Below are 22,803 nucleotides of genomic sequence, written 5' to 3' on the forward strand. Positions count from 1 at the left end.
TGAAGGAAGCTTGTTCCCATTTGCCCAATATCTTTCCCATCTCTATATCTCTACTCCACATTTAGGAAACGAGCACCTCAGACACGTTTTTAAATTTATTTATGGCATGTAACATATTAGGAATGTAACATGGCCACCAAGCCACTGTTTGAACAGATTTCTCTTCTGAACTGATGTAAGCCGAGTCATTAAACCCTTCCTATAAATAAAAGAACATTCCTTATCTGAAAAGGGTTTATTAAGCAAATTATCTGTTTCGGTGGCTTGAAAAGCCATGTACAATTGTTGTTTTATCATCATTATTCTTTTAACCAATAATTACATGGCATATCATGTGTACCAGGAGGGGTGGGGGGTGGGAGTAACAGGTGTGTGATAAAACAGAACAGTTTTGTAATATCTGGCACAAATCCCAGAAATCAACCCCCGTTTCAGCTCTCCCTGTTTAGCCAGTGCCAAGTCTGCTGGTGTTTTCCTTGTCTGCAGATCCAAATACATGTTGGAAGAAGAAGGAGAGGGTCGAAAGAAGCAGGTCAGCTCAGGCTGTTTCTAGAGGATCTCTCGTCACCTCAAAACACTCCTGGATATCTGATTTCCAGGCTCTGCTGTTGTGCCGGGGACATTTAAGAGCCACACGGATACTTCAGAGCAAAGCAATAAGGCAATGCAAGACTAACTTCACACTTCGCTCGTCTATCAAGGGGGTTACTCCTGCTCAACAATACCCTAATGTTTTGGTAGGCCGGCTGCAGTCCACTTAGCATGTGAGTAAGCACGGGTGGAATGCCAGGTATGTCTACGGAGCAAAGCAGCACAGGCAGGCTGACGCCAGGAGAGAATAGGCAGGTACCTATTGAGTTACAGGATTTCTACAAATCTAATCCACGTGTAATGTGAGACTTATTACAGAGTCAGCCTTGGCCAGGGCTAAGAAAAGTCTGAGGCGAAGAACAGTCCAAGAAACAATGATCTCAGTTAACTCATTAGGCCCCAACGTCAACCGAGCAAAAGCAAACCTTTCTTTTTTTTTAATCCTTGTAACTCACTTTATAAACAAAAGCAATTATCAGCAGCATCTTAACTTTCTTAATAAGTGTTTAATGCTTAACATGAGGAACCACTGATAAGGCCCTGGATAACATTATCCCCAGAGTAGAGCACACACAAAAAAGGCTTGTTGAAACTGCTCCAAAGAGATCAAAACCGCAGCAAACAAATGCAGGAAAGCTCCATTAAAAAAAAAAAAAAACAATCCCCAAACAATTCATGGTATCCCCCCCCCCCCACTGCTGACATTTCTGTTGTGTTTCTGAAGAAGGATCCTTCGTTGTTTGTTTAATTGACTAGCCAGAGGCATTGGAAAATGGACAAGGGATGGAGGAAGAATAGAACCCAGGGGTCAACAACCTGGCTATGCCTTTCTGTGTGGCCAGATTTTTAAAAAAATATTTTATTTGCTTTGCAGCCTTGCATGGGGTGCAATACGTGATGTGCTCTGGGACCCACCCAATCATTTTAGTTAGCTACTAGAGCTGGTATAATGGAGTGGCCAATAGAAAGGGTGGATCAGCAAGAACTTAGGGTTGCTTGGCTAGTGGGGGGGGGGGTGAAGACTCACATGAATGGTGTCCCATATCTGTAAGAGATGTCAATGCATTATGAGATTCCATAGCACTTCTGCAAGACACTACAGTAAAAAGAACACCACTAGTTTTGAGGAAATCCTTCATCCCATGACATGGTAGTATCACTTCTAGTAAAGCAGCCAGAAGATGTTATGAAATTGCTGGATGCCATCTTGTCTCCCCAGAGGAGAGGTGGGAGGCCAAAGTCAAGGGTGAGAGGTTGCTTACCAAAGCAGGCAGCCTGGCTTCTTACAAGAACTTGAAGGGGTGTGCCATTTTCACTTCTACCCCACTCTCTCCCACTATTCTTTTCCTTCTTTGGCAGCCCCCACAGCCTGTCCTCTTTTTCCTTCCTTCTCTCCTTCCCACTCACCAGCCACCCTATCTTTAAAAGGTAAAGGTATCCCCTGTGCAAGCACCGGGTCATGTCTGACCCTTAGGGTGACGCCCTCTAGCGTTTTCATGGCAGACTCAATACGGGGTGGATTGCCAGTGCCTTCCCCAGTCATTACCGTTTACCCCCCCCCCCAGCAAGTTGGATACTCATTTTACCGACCTCGGAAGGACGGAAGGCTGAGTCAACCTTGAGCCGGCTGCTGGGATTGAACTTCCAGCCTCATGGGTAGAGCTTTCAGACTGCATGTATGCTGCCTTACCACTCTGTGCCAAAAGAGGCTCACCCTATCTTTATCTGCCAAAAACTTCAGTTTACCCTGCTTCTCTCCCCCCTGCCAGCCTCTCTCCAGGAAACGGAGCTACTGACTGCATGTCTGCAAAATGATGTGTCATTCTCTGCTGTAAATGAACATAATTGCTGTGGACAGTTCCCATGCTAGGTGCATGCTCTGGTCAGTATTTACTTTGTACTTCATATATATTTTCATTGTCTTGCTCCATGTCCAATTTAGAGTTTAGTTGTGGATATTGACCAAATGTATCTAATTGCAACTAATTTTTATCCTGTCTTTTAAATATCATTTGAATAACTTTGGAATAATCTTTTTTATTAAGGGATCATTCTATTATCTGTATTAAATATAAAAGCATGTTTCTATAGATTCCCCACTGATAAACAGGGACTTTGTATAATTGATGGCCCAGGGCCTGGTTTGGGCTTTTTAGGATCGTTTGCCAAGTGTGCAATGACCAAAGAGAATGACCACTAGACTGGGAAAACTTTTATGACTTGTATTCTACTGCAGAAGAACAAAAAGGACACAGGTGGGATGGTCCCAAAGTACCTGTGTGCAGAACAATAGAGTTACATGAAATTATATAACTTCTCATTGGAGGCGGAAAAAGGTGATGCCCTCACGGGTCAAGCCGGTAACCTAAGGTCTCCACCCCTTTGCACATCCCCTGATGCCATTATGCCAAGTCACCAGAAAAGGTCTGAAAAAGGCAATTTCCGTTTCTCCCCCTCCCGGCCAACCTTCAATCGCTTAATATAAACAATTGCATAATATAAACAATTTGCTTGAGCTCAGGTCAGTTTGACATTGGCAATATTTCAAGACACTGCCAAAGATGCCAAGTTTCTCTTTACAGAACAAAAATTAAAAAGATCTCCCTATCATAATAAACCAGTCGTCCACCACTGGGCATCTTGAGTTGTACAGTGGCTACTGCTGCTGGGTCAGAGGTTCAAAAGTGCAGTGGCTGCCACTACCAGGGAAGGGTGGGCCCAGATGTATAGTGGCTCCACATGCTACTGCTACCACCAGGGGAAAGTACCAGGTCTACGGGAATTAGAATCATAGAATCATAGAGTTGGAAGCAAGCTGGGTACTCATTTTACTGACCTTGGAAGGATGGAAGGCTGAGTCAACCTTGAGCCGCCTGCTGGGATTTAACTCCCAGCCTCATGGGCAGAGCTTTCAGACTGCATGTCTGCTGCCTTACCACTCTGCGCCACAAGAGGCTCTTCTTAGTTGTATAGTGGCTGCTAATAGGTCAGGATAAGCTACTCACAGACTGTTGCAATGCTGAGATGGTGTCTGTCACCATGCTGGGACCAGTTTGATGTTATCAACTGGTGCAAGGCCAGGCTGGATTCAGTTGCATATTGGCTGCCAGCTATGGGCCATGCTGGGCCTAATCATATGTAGTTGCCATGCTGGGACCAGGGACCATTCCCCTCACATTGGATAATGTCCTTTCACTGTACTTTTGTAGCTGGATATTCCCATGTGGAACAGGAAAACCTACTTCAAAAGAGTATTGGCATTATTTAATGTGTGAGGAAGGGCCACTGCCACTGGGACTTGTTGTGTCAGCTGTAAGTCTCTGGTGGTTTGGTTGCCACTTAACCGTCTTAATTGGGGGACATGGCTGAGATGGGCTATGGGTTTTTTCTAGTGCTGCCTGGCCTACAAGCCCCTGTCATGGCTCTGCAGAAATCAAGACTTAGAAGGCTCAGTGATGGTGTTTTAGTTGCTAGCAACTTCCAAACTGGCCACAGAGAGCTCAGTGGTCCTCGTTTCCATAAAGCTATATGCATTGTTTTTATTGTTTAGAGGAATTTTAATCCCCCTTTTAATTTTTCTTCAGATTTTGGACTGCTTTCAGGTTTGTAGAGAAATCCTTCTTACCAGTCTGTAGCTCCATTTTGCAGATTTGTTGATCTGTACTCTATGGTTTGGTTAAGGTGACCAGATTGTCCCACTTTTGGAGGGACATCTGGGGGCACCTGGCAAATTGTATTTATGTTGAAATTAATATATATATATATATATTGCAATACTATTTTGCGTTCTATGCATTCTATTAAATTTTTGTTGCTCCGTATAGACCAAATTTTAATCAAGACCCCCCCCCCCCGGTGAATGGTGTCCCGCTTTACCAATGTTAAAATCTGGTCACCTTAGGTTTGGTTCAAAATTAATGTTATGTGATCTGAGTGATCCCTGATTTAGATCTTGTCTCTGATAAGTCAACAACATGCCATAGGGTCTGGTCAAGTCACCTGTCTGAGCACATCATTTATCTGGAGATAATAATATTATAAAAAGGTAAAGGTATCCCCTGTGCAAGCACCGGGTCATGTCTGACCCTTGGGGTGATGCCCTCTAGCGTTTTCATGGCAGACTCAATACGAGGTGGTTTGCCAGTGCCTTCCCCAGTCATTACCATTTTAACCCCCAGCAGCAAGCTGGGTACTCATTTTACCGACCTCGGAAGGATGGAAGGATAAGTCAACCTTGAGCCGGCTTGCTGGGATTGAACTTCCAGCCTCATGGGTAGAGCTTTCAGACTGAATGTCTGCTGCCTTACCACTCTGCGCCACAAGAGGCTCACCCTATCTTTATCTGCCCACAACTTCAGTTTACCCTCCTTCTCTCCCCCTGCCAGCCTCTCTCCAGGAAATGGAGCTACTGACTGCATGTCTGCAAAATGCTGTGTCATTCTCTGCTGTAAATGAACGTAATTGTTGCGGACAGTTCCCACACTAGGTGCATGCTCTGGTCAGTATTTACTTTGTCCTTCATATATGATAGATTTTCATTGTCTTGCTCCATGTCCAGTTTAGAGTTTAGTTGTGGATATTGACCAAATGTATCTAATTGCATCTAATTTTTATCCTGTATTTTAAATATCATTTGAATAACTTTGGAATAATCTTTTTTATTAAGGGATCATTCTATTATCTGTATTAAATATAAAATCATGTTTCTATAGATTCCCCACTGATAAACAGGGACTTTGTATAATTGATGGCCCAGGGCCTGGTTTGGGCTTTTTAGGATCGTTTGCCAAGTGTGCAATGACCAAAGAGAATGACCACCAGACTGGGAAAACTTTTATGACTTGTATTCTACTGCAGAAGAACAAAAAGGACACAGGTGGGATGGTCCCAAAGTACCTGTGTGCAGAACAATAGAGTTACATGAAATTATATAACTTCTCATTGGAGGCGGAAAAAGGTGATGCCCTCACGGGTCAAGCCGGTAACCTAAGGTCTCCACCCCTTTGCACATCCCCTGATGCCATTATGCCAAGTCACCAGAAAAGGTCTGAAAAAGGCAATTTCCGTTTCTCCCCCTCCCGGCCAACCTTCAATCGCTTAATATAAACAATTGCATAATATAAACAATTTGCTTGAGCTCAGGTCAGTTTGACATTGGCAATATTTCAAGACACTGCCAAAGATGCCAAGTTTCTCTTTACAGAACAAAAATTAAAAAGATCTCCCTATCATAATAAACCAGTCGTCCACCACTGGGCATCTTGAGTTGTACAGTGGCTACTGCTGCTGGGTCAGAGGTTCAAAAGTGCAGTGGCTGCCACTACCAGGGAAGGGTGGGCCCAGATGTATAGTGGCTCCACATGCTACTGCTACCACCAGGGGAAAGTACCAGGTCTACGGGAATTAGAATCATAGAATCATAGAGTTGGAAGCAAGCTGGGTACTCATTTTACTGACCTTGGAAGGATGGAAGGCTGAGTCAACCTTGAGCCGCCTGCTGGGATTTAACTCCCAGCCTCATGGGCAGAGCTTTCAGACTGCATGTCTGCTGCCTTACCACTCTGCGCCACAAGAGGCTCTTCTTAGTTGTATAGTGGCTGCTAATAGGTCAGGATAAGCTACTCACAGACTGTTGCAATGCTGAGATGGTGTCTGTCACCATGCTGGGACCAGTTTGATGTTATCAACTGGTGCAAGGCCAGGCTGGATTCAGTTGCATATTGGCTGCCAGCTATGGGCCATGCTGGGCCTAATCATATGTAGTTGCCATGCTGGGACCAGGGACCATTCCCCTCACATTGGATAATGTCCTTTCACTGTACTTTTGTAGCTGGATATTCCCATGTGGAACAGGAAAACCTACTTCAAAAGAGTATTGGCATTATTTAATGTGTGAGGAAGGGCCACTGCCACTGGGACTTGTTGTGTCAGCTGTAAGTCTCTGGTGGTTTGGTTGCCACTTAACCGTCTTAATTGGGGGACATGGCTGAGATGGGCTATGGGTTTTTTCTAGTGCTGCCTGGCCTACAAGCCCCTGTCATGGCTCTGCAGAAATCAAGACTTAGAAGGCTCAGTGATGGTGTTTTAGTTGCTAGCAACTTCCAAACTGGCCACAGAGAGCTCAGTGGTCCTCGTTTCCATAAAGCTATATGCATTGTTTTTATTGTTTAGAGGAATTTTAATCCCCCTTTTAATTTTTCTTCAGATTTTGGACTGCTTTCAGGTTTGTAGAGAAATCCTTCTTACCAGTCTGTAGCTCCATTTTGCAGATTTGTTGATCTGTACTCTATGGTTTGGTTAAGGTGACCAGATTGTCCCACTTTTGGAGGGACATCTGGGGGCACCTGGCAAATTGTATTTATGTTGAAATTAATATATATATATATATATTGCAATACTATTTTGCGTTCTATGCATTCTATTAAATTTTTGTTGCTCCGTATAGACCAAATTTTAATCAAGACCCCCCCCCCCCGGTGAATGGTGTCCCGCTTTACCAATGTTAAAATCTGGTCACCTTAGGTTTGGTTCAAAATTAATGTTATGTGATCTGAGTGATCCCTGATTTAGATCTTGTCTCTGATAAGTCAACAACATGCCATAGGGTCTGGTCAAGTCACCTGTCTGAGCACATCATTTATCTGGGGATAATAATATTATAAAAAGGTAAAGGTATCCCCTGTGCAAGCACCGGGTCATGTCTGACCCTTGGGGTGATGCCCTCTAGCGTTTTCATGGCAGACTCAATACGAGGTGGTTTGCCAGTGCCTTCCCCAGTCATTACCATTTTAACCCCCAGCAGCAAGCTGGGTACTCATTTTACCGACCTCGGAAGGATGGAAGGATAAGTCAACCTTGAGCCGGCTTGCTGGGATTGAACTTCCAGCCTCATGGGTAGAGCTTTCAGACTGAATGTCTGCTGCCTTACCACTCTGCGCCACAAGAGGCTCACCCTATCTTTATCTGCCCACAACTTCAGTTTACCCTCCTTCTCTCCCCCTGCCAGCCTCTCTCCAGGAAATGGAGCTACTGACTGCATGTCTGCAAAATGCTGTGTCATTCTCTGCTGTAAATGAACGTAATTGTTGCGGACAGTTCCCACACTAGGTGCATGCTCTGGTCAGTATTTACTTTGTCCTTCATATATGATAGATTTTCATTGTCTTGCTCCATGTCCAGTTTAGAGTTTAGTTGTGGATATTGACCAAATGTATCTAATTGCATCTAATTTTTATCCTGTATTTTAAATATCATTTGAATAACTTTGGAATAATCTTTTTTATTAAGGGATCATTCTATTATCTGTATTAAATATAAAAGCATGTTTCTATAGATTCCCCACTGATAAACAGGGACTTTGTATAATTGATGGCCCAGGGCCTGGTTTGGGCTTTTTAGGATCGTTTGCCAAGTGTGCAATGACCAAAGAGAATGACCACTAGACTGGGAAAACTTTTATGACTTGTATTCTACTGCAGAAGAACAAAAAGGACACAGGTGGGATGGTCCCAAAGTACCTGTGTGCAGAACAATAGAGTTACATGAAATTATATAACTTCTCATTGGAGGCGGAAAAAGGTGATGCCCTCACGGGTCAAGCCGGTAACCTAAGGTCTCCACCCCTTTGCACATCCCCTGATGCCATTATGCCAAGTCACCAGAAAAGGTCTGAAAAAGGCAATTTCCGTTTCTCCCCCTCCCGGCCAACCTTCAATCGCTTAATATAAACAATTGCATAATATAAACAATTTGCTTGAGCTCAGGTCAGTTTGACATTGGCAATATTTCAAGACACTGCCAAAGATGCCAAGTTTCTCTTTACAGAACAAAAATTAAAAAGATCTCCCTATCATAATAAACCAGTCGTCCACCACTGGGCATCTTGAGTTGTACTGTGGCTACTACTGCTGGGTCAGAGGTTCAAAAGTGCAGTGGCTGCCACTACCAGGGAAGGGTGGGCCCAGATGTATAGTGGCTCCACATGCTACTGCTACCACCAGGGGAAAGTACCAGGTCTACGGGAATTAGAATCATAGAATCATAGAGTTGGAAGGGTCCACACAGGCCATCTAGTCCAACCCCCTGCTCAACGCAGGATCAGCCCAAAGCATCCTAAAGCATCCAAGAAATGTGTGCATCCAACCTTTGCTTGAAGACTGCCTGTGAGGGGGAGCTCACCACCTCCTTAGGCAGCCTATTCCACTGCTGAATGTCTCTGACTGTGAAATTTTTTTTCCTGATATCTAGCCTATATCGTTGTACTTGTAGTTTAAACCCATTACTGCATGTCCTCTCCTCTGCAGCCAACGGAAACAGCATCCTGCCCTCTTCCAAGTGACAACCTTTCAAATACTTAAAGAGGGCTATCATGTCCCCTCTCAACCAATTACTTAACCCAGGGCTGGCAACCCTATACCTAACCCAAAATTTCCCTTGAAATATATGAGATCTGTGGACTTTTTCAAATATGTCATTCAAATATTGAACACACATATCACAGTCACATTTTGAATGTTAAAACCTCTTTCACTGGCAACACTGAACACAGCAATATCCCTTGGACCAATATTATTTTCTTCTTAATTTTGTAAAGAAGGACAATCAGCGAAAATACCAAGAATTCATGTTAATTTGTTTAGTAGCAGGTAGTTTGTGCTAAGTATTGTATAGCAGCATCTTCCCCATCACAATGTGAATGATTACTTAAGATGCAGGGATTATTTTCTAACACGATACCAGTACTCTGAGATTTACATTCTCCAATGGAAATGCACACAGTATTTTTCCAAAGTCCAACCAATATGTTGAAGAGGGGGCCAACTTGTTTACCACAGCTTTAGAGACAAGGCCTAGGAGCAATTGGTTCAAATTACAGGAAAGGATGGTGAGGGCTGTTATTAGGTGGAAGATGCTGTCTCTGAAGGTGGTGGAATCTCCTTCATTGGAAGTTTTTAGGAAGAGGTGGGATGAGCACCTGTCAAGTGTGTGTAATATTTGTTTATTTGTTTATTTGTTTGTTTATTTATTTATTTATTTATTTATTTATTTATTTATTTAGAAGACGAAGAAGAAGAAGAAGAAGAAGAAGAAGAAGAAGAAGAAGAAGAAGAAGAAGAAGAAGAAGAAGAGTTGGTTCTTATATGCCTCATTTCTCTACCAGAAGGAATCTCAAAGTGGCTTACAATCACCTTTCCTTTCCTCTCCCCACAACAGACACCCTTGTGGGGTGGGTGAGGCTGAGAGAGCCCTGATATCACTGCTCGGTCAGAACAGTTTTATCAGTGCCATGGTGAGCTCAAGGTCACACACACACACACACACACACACACACATCAATATTTTTTTCCCAAAAATCACCCTCTCCATAATTTGAAATTTAGTCCTCTGGACACTGACATATTTTGTGTGTTTCAGCAAGCACTGAATATAAAATTTCATAAGCTGTCAGTCATATTACACACCATGTCTCAAATACTGTCAAATAATACGTCTGCCGTATTTTTACCCTGCCCGGCCTCCCAGAAACTGCCGTTACAACAGCATTGTGACATAAGTTAGGATGAGAGAATGCAACCGGCTCAAGGTCACCCAGCTGGCTTTATGGCTACGTTGTAAAATGAACCCAAGTCTCCTAATCCCAGTCCAGCACTCTAACCACTACACCACACTCAACCCAGTCCAAGTCTTAGACTTGAAACACTGACCCTATGTCGGGAACCCGCTTGCTAACTGAAAAAACAGGGTGCCCCTTTGAAGAAAACGTCACGCCAGGCCTGGTGAACGATACAACAGGAACAAGCTTTATTTCAGCAACGTGGAGTCCGCTGGTATGGAGTAAGAGCTTCCACCGAACTCCAGGTGGAAGCTCCCTTTTATACAAAACCCAACTCCTTAGGCTGTATTGCCCCACCCAGTACTTGCGGAGGGAACATGCTGATACAATCATGACTCATGCACATATGCGAGGTTTTCCGGGGTTCCTGATGGCCCATTTTCCTGGAACAAAGGGCCATCTCCGGGCCCTTGTCAAAAGGTGGAGGGGGACATTGAGGTTCTTTAGCGGCCATTGCCACCTCAACGATCGGGTGGGGCGCCCAGCTGCCGGCTTGCCTATGATCACCATGCCCTACCTCCGTGATCGCGGGCGCCTCTGATGGCGGGGTTCGGTCCGGTTCCCAAGCCACCAAGGACCGAACCACGACATTCTGCCCCCCCAAAGGTCCATACTCCAACCCCCCGGGACGGCCAGGATACCGCTTGTGGAAACGTTCAGTGAGTCGGGGCGCAAGGACGTCCGCTGCCCAGACCCATTCCCGGTCCCCCAAAGCGAAGTCCTTCCATTCCACGAGGTACTGCAACTTCCCCCTGTGGAGTCTAGAGTCCAGGATATCCGCCACCTCGTGGTGCTCCCCCCCCGGCAGGACCTCGGGCGCTGGCGGGGAAAACACGGGGTGCCAAACGTCACCGTCCGGAGTTTTTTTTAGAAGGCTCACGTGAAAGACGGGATGGATGTGCCGGAGGTTCTTGGGGAGCTTGAGCTTGACCGAAACTTCGTTGATCGGGGCCAAGACCTCGAAAGGCCCCAAAAACCGAGGGCCTAGCTTCTTGCTGGGCAAATTCAACCGTAGGTTCCGGGTGGAAAGGTAAACTCGATCCCCCGGTCGGATCTCCTCAGCTGGTCGTCTCTTCCGGTCGGCGTCCTCTTTCTGCGCTGCCTTGACTTTGTGGAGCTGCTCCTGCAGCGACTTCCAGCAGCTCCCGGCACGCTTCCCCCACTCGCGAAGGTCGGCCGATTCCCGGGCGGGGACCTCTCCAAGCTCCGGGAAGTGTCTCAGGTCTGTCCCGTAGACGACGGCAAAAGGCGACATCTCCGTGCTGCTGTGGTCTGCGTTGTTGTACGCGAACTTGGCCAGGGGGAGCAGGGGCACCCAGGTGTCTTGATGATAGGAACCGAAACACCGCAAGTACTGCTCCAGTACTTGATTAACCCGCTCGGTCTGCCCGTCCGTCTGGGGGTGGTAAGCGGAGCTCAGCCCTTGCTCGATGTCTAACAGGCGCAGGAAAGCTTGCCAAAACCGGGACACGAATTGTGAGCCCCGATCGGAAATCACCTTGTCCGGCAGCCCGTGCAGTCGGAACACGTGATCCAGGAACATCCGAGCCAACTGTGAAGCACTGGGGACACTGGCGCAAGGAATGAAATGGGCCTGTTTGGAAAATAGAACTACCACCACCCAGATCACCGTTTTCCCCTTGCTGGGAGGCAAGTCTGTTATAAAGTCCATGGAGATCACTGACCACGGCCGGGTCGGGACCTCGAGCGGGTGCAGCAGACCTTTCGGCTTGCCAACCCCCGGCTTGCAGGTCAGGCAGACAGGACAACCACTGACGTAAGCTTTTGTGTCCCGCCGCAGACTGGGCCACCAAAACCGCCGCCGGGCCAACTTCCAGGATTTTACGAAACCGAAGTGCCCGGCGGTCTTAGCATCGTGGCAGAGGCTGAGGGCTTCCCGTCGTAGCCCTTCCGGGACGTAGACAGCCTCCCCCCTCCGCCAGAGACCGGAGTCCAAAATCAAAGAGTCCCAGAGCTCAGCCAGCTCCTCGTCTGTCCCGTAGGCTGCCACTAGGCGGTCTCGGAGCGGGGCGGTCGCCGGGTCGGGCTCCCATTCCTCCCTGGCCCGACGCCTAGTGACGACCCCCCATCCCAGCTGCTCCTCACCAAACACGGACCTGGTGCAGGGAGCGTACCCCTCCCCATAATGCGGCAGACGGGAGAGGGCGTCCGCGAGGAAATTCTCTTTGCCGGGGATGTGACCAAGCTTGAAATTGTACCGCGAAAAGAACTCCGCCCACCTCATCTGCTTGGCGTTCAGGGATCGCGGTTGCCGGAGCGCCTCCAGATTCTTGTGATCTGTCCAGACCTCGAACGGCTCCTCTGTTTCCTCCAGCCAATGCCGCCATTCGGTGAGGGCGAACTTAATCGCAAACGCCTCCTTCTCCCAGGTAGACCAGTTCCGCTCCGTTTCGGCGAATTTTCGTGAGAGGTAGGCCGCCGGCCTCAGCTGTCCCGCCTTGTCTCGCTGCAGGAGAACCGCCCCGGCTGCTGCGTCGCTGGCGTCGACTTGTACCACCATCGGCTGGGTTGGGTCGACGTGCAGTAGCGTGGGCTCAGACGCGAAAGCTTGCTTGAGGGCCAGGAACGCTGCCTCCGATTTCTCATTCCAGCCGAGCGCTGCGCTGGGCCGCGTGGCGCGAGGACCTCTCCCCTTGGTACCTAGCAAGTCCGTGAGGGGAGCCACTACGGAGGAGTATCTGGGGATGAAGCCTCTAAAAAAGTTAGCAAACCCCAGGAAGCTTTGTAGCTGTTTCCGGGTGCGGGGCCTTTCCCAGGCCAGCACCGCCTGCACCTTCTCGGGGTCCATAGCTATGCCCTGGGCTGAGATGCGGTAGCCCAAATAGTCCAGGGAGGGACGGTGGAATTCGCACTTAGCCAGCTTCACGTATAGGTGGTTTGCCAGCAGGCGCTTTAACACCTCCCTCACCAGGGTCACGTGCTCTTGGGGATCTTGGCTGTAGATCAGGACGTCATCCAAATAAACAACCACCCCCTGAAACAGAAGGTCCTGCAACACCTCATTAATTAGACTCATGAAAACCCCAGGTGCCCCGCTTAAACCGAACGGCATCACTTTAAATTCGAATTGTCCCAATTGACAGTTAAAAGCTGTTTTCCACTCATCCCCCTCCCGGATGCGTACCCGGTAGTACGCCTCCCTTAGGTCCAGCTTAGTGAACAGAGTCCCTTTGCCCAGCCGGGCCAGCAAATCCGGGATCAGCGGGAGGGGGTAAGCGTTCCCCGCTGCGATGGCGTTGAGGCCCCGGTAGTCCTGGCACAGCCGTCGGGACCCATCCTTTTTCCGGACGAACAAGACTGGAGCTCCCATGGGACTGGAAGCGGGCCGGATGAAACCTCGGGCCAGATTTTTACCCAAAAACTCCCGGAGGTCCTTGAGCTCACCCTCACTCATCTTGTAGATGCGCCCTTTGGGTAGTACCGCCCCCTCTGGGATGTTGATAGCGCAGTCCGTGCGGCGGTGTGGGGGTAGCTCGTCCGCTTCCCGCTCGCTGAAAACGGCTGCGAGGTCTCGGTACTCTGGCGGGACCTCGGGCTCTGGTATCTCCTGCTGCGCCGCCGCCGCTCCCCTGGGACGCGCCGCCGTCCTCTTGTGGCTGGAATTCTCGTGGGGGACCCGATGCCGTGCACCCACCGTCAAGTCGAACTTCAGGGTCCCCGCCCGCCAGTCCACCACGGGGTTGTGTTCCTTCAGCCAATCCAGGCCCAACACCGCCCGATATCCCGCTACGGGGACCTGGATCAGCCACCGCAGCTCTTGGTGGTCCCCTATGTGGATGGCGATAGGACCCACCTCCTCCCCGAAAGGTCCCCCCTGAATCGGGCTGCCGTCCATCTGGACGAAAACCAGGGGAACCTTCCGAATGCGCTTCGGTAGCCCCAAAGCCCGGGCTATCTGGGGGTGGACCATGCTGTGGTCGCATCCAGAGTCCAAAAGAGCCTCCCCCACCCAACTTAGTCCGTTCTCCGGGTTCCGGAGCTCTAAAATTACCACGTTCGGAGGTCGCGCCTCATGCTGTAGGGGTTTTCCCTCGCACCGCGGGACCTGCTGCCCGGCGCCGTCTACAGCAGGTCCTGGCCGTTTTCCGTCGCCTGGGCGCTTCCCGGTTCGTTGCGGAGGTCCTCCGCCCGGCGTGCCTGCTGGGGGCGTGTCGCACCTCCCCCTGGGAGAGCCCGCGGTCCTCCCCCCCTTGCCGTTGGCACGCTGCTGCGAAATGTCCTGACCCCCCGCATTTCAGGCACAGACCTTCCCGGCGTCTCCTTTCCCGCTCGGGGTTCGGGGGTCGTTTGGGGCGAGAGTTGTCGGGGCCCGGTCTCGGCGCCTCGGCTGATCCGCCTTTGGCCTCCCGGGGGGGTGCGGCGGCCCAACCCAGGCTGGCTTCCAGCTTGGCGACCACAAAACACCACCCCTCCAGTGTAGACAGATCTTCTTCCGTCCCCTTGATCACGGCCCATTCCCTGAGCTTCGGGTTAAGGCCCTCCCGGAAGTACTCGATTTGGGTCTCCTCGTTCCAGGAGAACACCTTGCCTGCTTCCCTCCGGAAAATGTCTATATAGTCCATAACCCCCCTAGTACCCTGTCGAAGTCCCTTGATCCGACTCTTTGCCTTGTCCTCAGCCTGGGGGTCCTGGAATCGTCGGCGGAGCGCGACCACGAAGTCCTGCAGGTCCCGAGTTGCCGGGTCGCCGCGCTCGGCCAACCCTAGGTACCACTGACCCGCCTTGCCCTGGAGACACGAGGCCACCCCCCAGACCAAGTCCTCGGAGTCCTCATACCGGTCTCCATACCTCCGGGCATGCGTCAGCGCGTGGAGGAGGAACTGCGGGAGGTCGTCCGGCGTCCCGTCGAAACGCGCCTTAAGCTCTGGGGGGGAACGTTTTGGAGAGTAGTCCGACCCCCTCCGGATCCGGGATTCTCGGCGTCCGCCGTCTCGTCCTGCTCCGCTCCACCGGCTACCAACTTGCCCAACGACGCCGTGCCGCTCCCTGCCTTGCACGTCGCTCCTGCGTTGGTCCGGCTCTCGCCGCCCCGTCGGCTCACCCGCTCCCCCGAGATCCTCTGCTGTCTCGCCTCTCCGCTGGCCGTCTCGCCTACTCGGGACTGAAAACTGCTCCGGGTCGGGGTCTGGGGCCCGCTCACCAGTGCCGGGCTCGTCCTCGTCGCTGGAGACGTCCTCACTCGACGCGATCCCCTCCGCCGTTGTATTACCAGTCCCTCCGGGCCCGGCCCGAGCTTGCTCACGGGCTTCAGCTGCCTGCAAGCGCCTGGCCAAGTCCGCCATGGCCCGCCGCAGGTCCTCTAGGGATTCCTCAGGTCTTACCGGGCGAAGCGCCTGCCTCAGCTGGGTGTCCCAGGTTGGGGCCAACCCCCCAGACCTCGGCGCGCTCCCCGCCGTGCTTGGGAACCCCATGGCCCGGCGCCTTCCCTTGGCCGCCGCTGCCGAGGGTCTCGGGGTCCTGGACAGCTGCTCCTGGCCCCCCGATTTTCGGAGGAAATCTCCCGGGGACATTAAACTCATGTTCCCGGGGTTCGTGGGGGTCGAGACCGCCCCGTTGCTTGAAAACGCCATCTCTGGATCCGTCCCGATAAGCGCTCGGATGCGATGCCGACCCTGGAGTTCGGTGGGAAGCTCTTACGATGTCGGGAACCCGCTTGCTAACTGAAAAAACAGGGTGCCCCTTTGAAGAAAACGTCACGCCAGGCCTGGTGAACGATACAACAGGAACAAGCTTTATTTCAGCAACGTGGAGTCCGCTGGTATGGAGTAAGAGCTTCCACCGAACTCCAGGTGGAAGCTCCCTTTTATATAAAACCCACCTCCTTAGGCTGTATTGCCCCACCCAGTACTTGCGGAGGGAACATGCTGATACAATCATGACTCATGCACATATGCGAGGTTTTCCGGGGTTCCTGATGGCCCATTTTCCTGGAACAAAGGGCCATCTCCGGGCCCTTGTCAAAAGGTGGAGGGGGACATTGAGGTTCTTTAGCGGCCATTGCCACCTCAACGATCGGGTGGGGCGCCCAGCTGCCGGCTTGCCTATGATCACCATGCCCTACCTCCGTGATCGCGGGCGCCTCTGATGGCGGGGTTCGGTCCGGTTCCCAAGCCACCAAGGACCGAACCACGACACCCTATACCTCACATACAAGGCAACATTGTATACCAGCTGTCCCATTCAACTTTTAATTACTATCCATAAAGTTCTATCATATAAGATAGATAGTTTTATATCTGCTATAAACACTGTCAATTGTGTACATCAGTGGTCCCCAACCTTTTTATCATCAGGGACCGGTCAACGCTTGGCAATTTTACTGAGGACCGGGGGAGTAGTCTTTTGCCAAGGGATGTCGCCGCCTCCTGAGCCCCTGCTCTGCTTGCTTTCCCGCCGGCACCCTTGACTTCCCGCCACCCACTGGGGGGCGCTGCCAGCAGCAGCTGCACAGTGCCACGCCAAGGGGGAGCCCCAGCCATGGTGGCTGCTGGAGAGTACCAAAGGTGAGCCAGCGGCAGCCCCAGAGACAGCAGCCAGGAAGGAGGATGAGGAGGAGCTGTGGCCCGGTACCGACTGATCCACAGACCGGTACCGGTCTCCGGACCGGGGTTGGGGACAGTTGGTGTACATGATTGCAGCTGTTAATTATTTCAGGTACCACCTGTGCAATATCGATCACTGGAATACAATATCAAAATTTCAATGAATATTTGACATATACTTGAGTATTCACAGAATAAGGACAGAACATGTGATATCAAAACTGGAAAGGAATTTAAGCTGAGTTTTGGGAGGGAGGGTTGTACCCTTGTACAATCCTTGTATATTGTCCACATAATTTTCTTTTGTACATCTGCTTGGGTTGTGTTTGTATATAGCTGAATGCACAGATTACGCTTCATAACTACGAAGGTTATGGTCTCTATATTTTAAAAGTGGATACGTATTGGTGCCTGCTTGTAAATAGATGTATACATGCAGGATGCATGTGTGCTCACAGCATAGAGGCATTGTGGCTATGATGACCCAGTTAGCCATCAAATCAGCCTTCCTTCCACAGGTTGCGGTGGAATTCAGGCTTGTTTATTTATTTTCAAAATTATACCTCGGTTTTCTCCCCAGTAGGGGATCCAAAGCAACTTGTAACATCCTCCTCCATTTTATCCTCACAATGACCACACGGTGAGTGAGGTGAGACGGGGTAAAGGTCCAGAGCCTTGACTAACCTCTTCACCATGCTGGCACCTTTTGCCTAATACAGAGGGTGAATCACTTCACGCAGTGACAGCTACAACAACTTCCGCGTGGTGCACTGGTAGGTAAGTAGTCATGGCATAAATGTGAAAGGAGGCTCTTTGCAGGATGATTTGGCACCAGGTGAATCAATGCCTTTCATCTGTCACAAATCAAAGCCAGCTAGCTCCTTGTTCTTTTCTAGCACTCTCCTGTAACCCGCCTCCCCCCACCTTCTGGCCTTATCCCTGCTTAACCTCTGTTGTAGGTAAGGAGACACTGTTAATCAATGCTTACATTGTGTAGGCCTCTTTAAAACCCGCATTCAAAACCTGCCAAGGGAAGAATGTGGAGGGTAATCTACTGTAATCTTCTCAGCGCTCGAAACGCTTTTGATTAAAATGATAAGGCTTTTGGAAAAGAGATGCCGTCTTCTATTATAGTGTTATTTCAGAAATAAGTATATTGAACTGGAAAGAATAGAATCGTCTTCCTTCATAAAAGTAAAACATACTTCCTAAAGGAATGTACATTCATTCCGCTAACTACTTCTGTGGACTAAATAAAATACTGGCATATGCTTGATTTTTTAAGTCATTTTTTTTGTTACAAAACAGCTGAAGTGCAGGAAATAATAGCATTCTTTTTTTTTGGGGGGGGGGGGGTATTTATTTATTATTTATTATTGGATTTCTATCCCACCACTTCTCAAAAAGGCTTGTGGTGGGTTACAAGGTACAACAATACAAAACTAATAAAACCCCCTTAATAACAATACCCCCCCCCACCAACAGCAGCAGCAAGATTGGTGTAAAACCATTATCTCACCCCCCCTCCCACAGCCACCCCAGGGCAGGGTGCACAGGTGTAAGTATGGGAACCTGATCCCATGGAGGGACCCAGCTGATATCAAAGTCCTGGCCTCACCTAAAGATATGCTGTCCAGATGTCCCAGTTCTGGCGGGCTCATCTGAAAATTAAAGCATTTGTCCCGCGTCCCACATCATTGGTAAAAAGTCCCAGGGTTTTTTTGCTAGATTTTTTGCCCTCCTCACTTTCCCATAACCCCATGTGGGAGGCAGGGGGAGCTGTTTGAAACTCTCCCCCATGCGGTTCCTGCTGGCATAGCTCCCTGGACGCAAGCACATCGCTGGGTGTGCGTTTGGTGCGCAGTGGCACCTTCCTGCCCCACCCCCATTTCCCTCTCCACTTCCCTGGTGGGCATCCTTCCCAGTCGGTGTGAAGAGGGCGCGGCGGGATGTCAGGTGTGGGGCCAAGGCTCGTGGCTCAGGGGCTGAAGGAGGCTTGCTTTCCTCTCCTGTGCGTTGAGGGAGAGCGAAGAGAGGGAGGGATCGTGCAGGCCGCTGCGGCCTCTTTTGTTATGCCCACGAGGCCAGGCGATGCTCTACCCGGGTTAGGCAAGGCTCAGCCACCACCCTGTCCAGTGCGATGCAGCTCAGCCCGCCACACAGGCCCTTGAGATGCCTCTGCCGCCACTGAGCGCAGCCCAGCCTCATGGCTCCACCCGGCCACCCCACAATGACCCTGGGGCTCATGTGCTGCCGCCACGACCCCGTCTTCCCGTATCTCATTTATCATTTTAACCCTGGAAGGAAGTTGGGCTGAGAAAGAATGACCATACCACACAAGTTTGCTTCATACCCCGGTTTCTCTGTCATAACTGAACATTCTGAACACGATGCCACACTGCCTGTGGGCACAGTGCAGTGGTTAAAAGTGGCAGACTCTAATCTGGAGACCCAGTCTGATTTCCCTCTCCTCAGCATGAAGCCTGCTGGGTTACCTTGGGCCAGTCACAGTTCTCTCAGAACTCTCTCTCTCTCTGCTCCACCTACCTCACAAGGTTCCTGTTGTGTGAAGAGGAAGGGAGGGCAATTATAAGCCACTTTGAGAGTCCTTAGGGTAGAGAGAAGTGGGGTATAAAGACCTACTCTTCTTCTATATTCTTCTGTCTTGTGGACTGGTATAAACTGGACCAGCCAGACTTCTGAACAACTGGACCAAGTGCCTGCCAGATAGCCTCCATCAAAATGCTAATAGGCTGTCCCTGGTTGTGCATTTTGCTCCATCATTTCATTTGGCAGTTCACTATAACAACCTCGTCTCTAACACTCAGAAAAATCTGTGAGAGTGCTTGATGAAGTGAGCACTCTCAGGGAACAGTTTCAGTTTTGAACTTAGCTGCAAAGCCCCCGATTTTTGAATACAAATGCATTGTTTTAAAGGGGGGGGTGAACCTCCTGTGCTTTGAATTACAGCACATTTGAGAAATGTATATGATTGAGGATAGCACTAAACACAGGTCAGCATTGTTCCATGTTTCGTTGGCAAGCCCCTTCTCATATTTATCTATGGAATAACATCCAATTGCTAGAAAGTAGTTAACCCAGTTTAAGCCTACAATCTCACTGGCTTTCTCTGTTTAACATCAGTCTCCAAAGCTAGTGTTTCAGAAAACGGGAGCCTGGGTAATTTCCAGCCCTGAGCGTAGATGGCGAGATGCTGCAATCGCTTTGACGCACAGAGGGAATATTTGCTACCTGCTGCCATTAAAATAAGTCATCCTGTCTTGCATACTGGTCAGCTTCATCCTCTAAAGTGCAGATATATGAGCTGGGAAGCCTTCCAAAAACATCTTTATGAAGCTAAAGCACTCAAGGAGATCAGACTGCATTAAGAAAAGTCGCTCTGCCGAAAGCAATGCGGTCAGCATTTCAACGTGTTGCGAGAGACCTATAGAATATCTGAGATTCTCGGTATGATATTATTTTCTGATTTTTATCTATGATACTAGCAGGTCCGTAGCCAGAGTGGGTCTGTCGGGTACATTGGCCCCTTCTAATGTGCCCAACTTTTTTAGATAAAGAAAAATTGATTTATGACATGGTCACTTTTAAGAGGTGAATATTACTGGCTGGAAACACTGTGCCAAGCCTAAGAGAAATCCAAGTATTTATTTATTGTTGGTTGGCTCCAGAAGTGTGGTGACACCAGTGTCACAGCAGTTCCCCTGCCGGAATGATACTTCCATTGGCAGAGGGCAATTTCTGCCAACCCTTCCCCCTGCTCTGGGAGTCTTGGGAGCAGAATTTCAGGGAGTTTAGTAGGTTACAGCAGGAGATGGGAGACAGGGAAGTCCCACCTTGCCAGCTTTACTTCATTTCATATAGTTTTGGTTCCAACTCAATGTAGCGTTTCAGGCAAAATAGTTTCCCAAAGCAGTTCACAGCAATTAGACTTCAACGACAAGCTCTCCCTTAACAGTCAGTAGGTTTTGTTGGGTCAGTGTTGTGGTTCTGCTGAGGACCAAACGTGAGGTCCAAGGCAGGATCAAAATAGGCAATATAATTGACTGATGCCCAGCTAGATCCCAACTGCAGGATCCAGTCAAACCAAAACTGACCAATAGTACAAACTAGCAGGGAGGTCTATTGTTTGTCACTGTATATAAGTTGGTGGGTTCCTACGGTTTCTTGGTTCAGTTTTGCCTCTTGTCAACATCATGCTGAGCTCCTAATAAAGATCTGATTGAACTCCCAGTGCTCCTGCCTTCCTTTGAACTCATGGATTTAACAGTCAGTTCCTCACCAATCCTCTTCCCAAGGTTGTATGGTCTTCTACCAGCACTCTCCCTTTTCCTATTGTTAACCCACCTATTATCGGAGAAGGTTAAATGGAAATTGAAAGCTATGGGTTTTGCGGGGAGATCTCTCTAAGCGTACATCTGTAGGAGTGTAAGAAAGTCTTCATAGAATGCACATGGGTGAAGGGATTGCCACTACAATGCTGTCCCTCATGAATATATGTTCATTGTGCACACATAGAATATCTGGGAAGGGATGGGATCTGCATCCAGGTCTGCCCCAGTCCAAATAGGATTGAAAAAAACATGTACCCTAGCCTTGGTTGCTCCTTATTTGATCATGGGTGCACATCACTATTAGATACCCAAGAGCAGTTAGAAACCTTGACTTCCAAAATAACCGCTCTTGGCCGTTATAGCTCCATCTGTCCATCCTTTGGATGGCTTGCTGACAAATGTTTTGCCACTATCACAAAATCCCTGATTCTCATAATATGTCTCATCTCCAGAGATCTGCATTAAGATGGAAAGACATGCTTGGAATAAATAAGAGCTATAGATGCAACAGATTTTAAGATATAAGGAGTCGGAGATCAGCCCAACATCCATTAAAGTATTATTAGCAACCCTGTTAACATAAATTCCATTTTTTTTTCTCTTGCTTTACTCAAAAGTAGTTTAGAAGACTAGTGGTTAATAATGTGTAGACAGATTTCAAAGAGTCAAAGATTAGTTCCCAGAAATTCATGCATCTTCATGAATTCTTGCAGTTCATCTTTAAAACGAGGGATCAACATTAACAGTGTTCTGTAGATAACATATGATTTATTCTATTATTATGCGTGTAATGCTGGATTCGTGTTATTAAAGTAAAAGCATTTTAAAAGCCCTGAACTAATTTTTCAGAAAATTGAAATTCAGACTATCAACTTCTCCCCACACACCACTAAAATTGTGGCTGCTGGATAAATTCATTTAAATTTAGTAAGTTGAGTAAAATTAGGAACATCTAAGCATACTTTTATATGTCTGCACCTTCTTATGTAAAGTAGGATGCAAGAGATCTTTTTTTCCACCAAAAAATCAGAATGCTGCGAATGTGGGACAGGAATTAATGGACAAACGAAAGTGTTGTTCTTTTTTTCATTTGACTAAATGTTGACAACAACCTGTGCAATACAATCTGTGCATACTTAGATTCCTAATCAGATCAGGGTCCATTGATTTTGTCCATTAACTCCCTGCAAAGCGGCACTGTAAGGTGCCCGTGGACATAGAAATGACCATGATCATAAGCTTCAAAAAGATTTCAAACACATTCATGGATAAGAGATCCATTTGTGACTACTAGTCCTGATGAATAAAAGAACTTCCACATCCAATCTCTGACTATTAGGATTCAGAAATTATGTGCCCCCACTTGTATATCCCATTATTTCAAATTTGGCTATTGAATTCTTAGGATAATGGGTAATATTAGGAAAAAATATATTTCATCTGAAAAGTTCATATATATATTTGTAGGAAGACGATAGACTTCACCCTGAATCTGCAGAATCTTCTAGAGGAGTAAGAGTCAATCAAGGTATGCGAAATATTGAAGAAGAAGAAGAAGAAGAAGAAGAAGAAGAAGAAGAAGAAGAAGAAGAAGAAGAAGAAGAAGAAGAAGAAGAAGGGTTGGTTCTTATATGCCGCTTTTCTCTTCCTGAAGGAGGCTCAAAGCGGCTTACAGTCACCTTCC

The sequence above is a fragment of the Paroedura picta genome, chromosome 7 (assembly GCF_049243985.1).
Source record: "Paroedura picta isolate Pp20150507F chromosome 7, Ppicta_v3.0, whole genome shotgun sequence".
In the NCBI taxonomy this organism is placed as follows: domain Eukaryota; kingdom Metazoa; phylum Chordata; class Lepidosauria; order Squamata; family Gekkonidae; genus Paroedura; species Paroedura picta.